The 4844-nt window shown below is 30.5% G+C and overlaps 1 long non-coding RNA gene across 3 annotated transcripts; it reads right to left on the bottom strand.

The window, feature by feature from the left end:
• Positions 1–1139: 1139 nt before the first annotated feature.
• LOC139862409 (uncharacterized) lies at positions 1140–4612 on the bottom strand. 3 transcript variants are annotated; one of them, XR_011764173.1, is made up of 7 exons: positions 4437–4612; positions 4185–4328; positions 3743–3783; positions 3418–3549; positions 2881–2902; positions 1866–2006; positions 1140–1363 (listed from the first exon to the last, which is right to left on the bottom strand). It is a non-coding gene; the product is annotated as an uncharacterized lncRNA (long non-coding RNA). The 3 variants fall into 3 exon arrangements; XR_011764172.1 differs by having other exon boundaries at positions 4185–4612; XR_011764174.1 differs by lacking the exon at positions 2881–2902 and having other exon boundaries at positions 4185–4612.
• Positions 4613–4844: the final 232 nt, after the last annotated feature.

Raw genomic sequence — 4844 nt, 5'->3', positions numbered from 1 at the left:
GTTTCCATATCTCAACACGGTTTTTGTTTGCTTTTTCTGAATTATTTCTGAACCCGATTGTACTAACAGGGAGTTTCATTATTCCAACGTATTATTTGTAGTGTTATTTTGTGCACATTTGAGAGGAGAAAACTTATACGAGAAAATTAACAACAAGAATAACAGAAATACTTTTTTTTTACAATACCGAAACTCCTAAATATTAATCTTGTTCTAAATTCATGACTTTGTCTCATCCAATAATTGTCCATCTTGTTTGAGGAGGTGCAATTACATTAAATAAAGGTTGGTTACATTGTCATGATACATTATAAAAAATGGTTTTTCACTCTTTAACGAATATTTATTTTGCCTCATTGGTTGATACAGTTTACAGATGTTCGAAACTAATAAATAATTATATATGTACATTGAAACTCCTACTCCTGCTTTGGTATGGGTTTAATGAAAATGTATAGGAATGATGTTTGTGATATGATGCACACATTAATTAGGTAAATATTAAATTTTCTTATTGAGTACTAGCTTAAGACCCGCGGATTCGTGGGTTTAGGCAATGAACTATTCAAACATAAAAATTATGGTTTAAGTCCTTTAACAGTTGGTCGCAATGTACGTATATTAAACAATGTATGAGAAATAATGCATGTCAACAAAACCTAATAGTCTATGAGAGACCTAAAGTAATGAGAAAAACCTAACATGTAAATAGATGAATAATAAAAATCCATAAATTGAAAATAAGATTAATAATAGAATTGCAATATTGTTAAACTATTTTCCCATGTGACGATTTTCCCACATATCACTCAATGTAAGAAAACGTTTAAAGTAGTCATTTAGTGTGAATAGTTATTGTAATATTCATTAGCTTAAGAGCCGTACGAATTGCGGGTTTTGACAATAAAAAATACAAATAAAATATATTATTTATGATCACATCAATTAAATCGACAAAATAAAAAGTCATTATGTGTTGATAAAATTAAAAATATAAAATATTATTTTGACTAATAATTACTAATCACTAAAGTTGTACATAAAAGAACAACTAAAATGAACACACTTGGTTCGGTGGTTCCCAAGAGTAAATGATCACTAAAAAAGGTATACTAATTCCATCTCTAGTTCTACTGTTACATCTATACAACTGTGATCCTACCAAGAGTTTCCATTGAACTTATTTTCATAAGAACTACACTAAGTAGTTTATCATACCTAAGAAAAGATACTAAAGATAGAAATGGAACCTTGTCTTTACAGCCTATGATTCAACCTCAACATCAACATCAACTTGACGGTTCTAAAACATAATTGGATAGTATTCAGGATCTGCTTAAGATTCACCATCTTTAATATCAACCTGCACATGAGACATGTCAAATAACTTGCAACCTAAATTTCACTTTGATCATTATAGACAAAGTCGGTAAAAAAGAATTTGTAATACAATGGACTTTGTAAACTCCAAGGCCAAATGCACGGTGAACATCATTACACGTTAAAAGGCCAAATGCAAACCATATATGGGAATAATAAAGGCGAAAAATTCAAACCATTTACTTAGCAATTGGGTGATTTTAGTTATGTTATATCTTCAAGTTTCTAACAGGTAAAATGAATAAATGATTACATAACTTATTAGAAAAATGGTTAAATAGGTCGAATGTCAGTATGTCACCACCCATATGATAATTATTCGAGCAATATAATTTTTGCAATCATATTTGACCCAAACTTCATTTATTTAGACAAGCAGTACATGTAACAATATCAACGTAAAAACATGTTAGTATGTAACCTAACCCAACCCGCCCATATTGCCATTAATACCACATAAGAAGAAATTATGAAAGTGATAAGACCTGATATCCAATTTTCTTTCCTTGAAGATCTTATCAACTCCTTCAACTCATTCACAAAACTTTCTCCCCACATTCCTTCATACCACTTCGTTGTAAAGCAGCTGTACATTGAAGCGACGGAAACCGATTTAGGATGTTCCCCTGAACAGAGAAATGAGCCAATGAATACAATTCTACCTTATTAGTTACTACAATAGTAAAATCAAAACTATATTAATGTAATGATTTAGTACGTTTTGTGTATTTCAAAACATTTTGGAAGACTTCGACTTGTTTCACTTCACCCGTTAAATAGAAAAATAATCCAAGTTAACGCTTATGGGTCAATTTTTTCCCTATTTATCTATAAATATAGAAATTTAAATAGAGTTATACTCTGTATATCATCACTAAAATGCTTATATAAATATAAATACCATAAGGTCTATTGAACCGTATACCATTGGCTTCAACAACACCTTCATTCCACAACATAGCATATGTAATATGTATAATGAACTTTCAGATAGCTCTAGCTCTTTATACATACACTGGTATTGACCCTTCCTACTATAACGCAATTGTTGACCCATTACCATAACATCTACTACACATTTTTTTCCTATCACATGACCTTATATAATCAACAATAGAAACTTAAAAACAACATTGCATTTGAATAAAATAGGAATTATATAAAGAAAAATAAGCAAAGGTAAAAACTCAACATAGGAATTAATAGTTTTTATTTTCGACTTGAAATAATTCCATTCACCCTGTGACATAATATAAATCAACGTTTTATATGTAACAAAAAAACCTTCAAATTCATTCAAGGTCGTTACTTTACCGAGGGACTATTTTAATACACAGACTTGATATTCGAGTGTGAAGTTTTTACATTTATAATTTCTGGTTTATGTATCTCACTTACATCTCCTAAATCTCAGGTGTCTCACTTACATCTCCTAAAGACGTTTCACATAATCAACACATATTTGCACATAATAAACATAGATTTAATTCCGTTTCTCACCTCAATAATCTGATTGATTAACCTGCACAATTCAAAAATGTGTGTCCATCATCATCAGATCTTCGAAATAAACTTTAGTTTATGTTATACTACCTCGGATATAAAGTGTTGTCTGTAAGTACCTCATACTTATTTGTGAAACAAAGTGTACCAAAAAGCAGTCACCATTTGAAACTCAAATTTGTGCTTGATTAATTAACATGTTTGTTGATTAAAGACAGCCAACTCTTATATATTTTTTAAGTATATGGGTCGACATTTTCACATCCAAGTTTTTATACGATCTATAACCCAAATACCCTGTCTACCGGTTTATAACTAATTTCCTTGACATGATAATATGTGTATAAATGTGCAGTCATCGTCATCAGATTTTCGTTTATAATTTGGTTCATGGTGTACTTTAGTTCTAAATTTTTATGACAACACAAACAAACCCACCCGTCTTGACCCTCCCTAACCTGCCAGACCTTCCCCTTTTTGACACATATACCGAACACTACATAGACTACAAAAAATAAAAAGTATAAATCTTACTTGCACTGGGCTATGAAACGATTATACGAATTGATCATCCTTCTCTTGTCGCATCATACAGAATCCAAAAGTGACCTGAATTGCACAATCTATGTGACCTGATTTGCACTGCAGTCTTTGTATCTATGTGTTCTGCTTTAATACCAAAAGTGTGTGTATAATTAAAGGATAAGGTTAACATCATCAAAGTTATTCAACATAAGAATTATACATATATGCATATACATATATACGGATTACTTCTTATCTTGATTATTTTTAATTTATTAATTAACTAAATTACACTCAACTATGAGCAGCAACAGAGTTAGAGAATTGAAATTACCTATTGTAACCCCGTCCAAAATATGGATTTTGATGTCAAAGCTGTATGAAACAAAATCAAAATACAAAAGAAACGAATTTAAAGCTAATAATATAATGATAACGAAGTTAAAGCTAACAAAATCAACAAAAGCCCTAATTTTTGCAAACAAAAGCTTTAATTATTGCGATCAAAAGCCCTAAGTTGTTCAATAATATAAACCTAAATGTATAAAGAAAAAAACTGAAACAGTTGCCATTGGAAGCGAATGAAATTGATTGATAAAGCAGTTCCAATGAAAACTCAAGAATTTCATATAAACATGTTAGATGTAGCACAAACCCTAATTTAATCAAAAAACCGTAACCCTGGCGATATAATCTCTGAACCTGTTTTAACACAATACATCAGACATCAGATTCATTAAATGTGTTAATCAAAACAAAAAATAAGAAATACTAACCCGTGATATGTAAATGACGATTATCCAACAGCATATATTGATCCAACGACTCTACCAGTAAAATATTTTAGATCATGATTCCTGCGATTGATTATATTTTGCTTCCGACTCATGTATTGAGGCTTTGCGATTGATCTGTGGTTTCTACGATTGAAAAATAATGAACCCTGATTTAAAAAAAATGACAAAATTACGTACCCTAATCTTCGAAATCGTATAACTCTTCGAAATCGAAATCGCGAAATCATCAACCTTTAATCCAGAGTGTTCAAGATTCCTATATTATTTTGAAGAATCGATAATCTTGTTCTTGATTTGATATGATTTTCAATCAATTGTCCAACAACATACTTTATTTTTGGTTTCGTAGGTTGTGTGTTGTTGAAGACAGAACCCATTTTGTTTCAGAATGAGAATTAGGGTTAATGAGAATGGGTGAAGTGCGTAAATGGCGTGACCCTATTCAGTTCAAGACTCCCGTAATTTTTACTGCATCAAGGGTATGATGGGAAGTTTCATGTGAGTGATTTTAATTATAAGGTTATAGGTTATATTCAATGGTTATCAAGTAAGGGTAATGGATGCCATTTTTTTTTTTATCTAAGGGTCCAAATTCAATAATGTTAAAAATGTATAACTTAATTTTTTTTTTCTTTTAAT

This window comes from Rutidosis leptorrhynchoides, chromosome 8, assembly GCF_046630445.1.
Source record: "Rutidosis leptorrhynchoides isolate AG116_Rl617_1_P2 chromosome 8, CSIRO_AGI_Rlap_v1, whole genome shotgun sequence".
Taxonomy (NCBI): Eukaryota; Viridiplantae; Streptophyta; class Magnoliopsida; order Asterales; family Asteraceae; genus Rutidosis; species Rutidosis leptorrhynchoides.
This window is presented reverse-complemented; position numbering and strand designations above follow the sequence as displayed.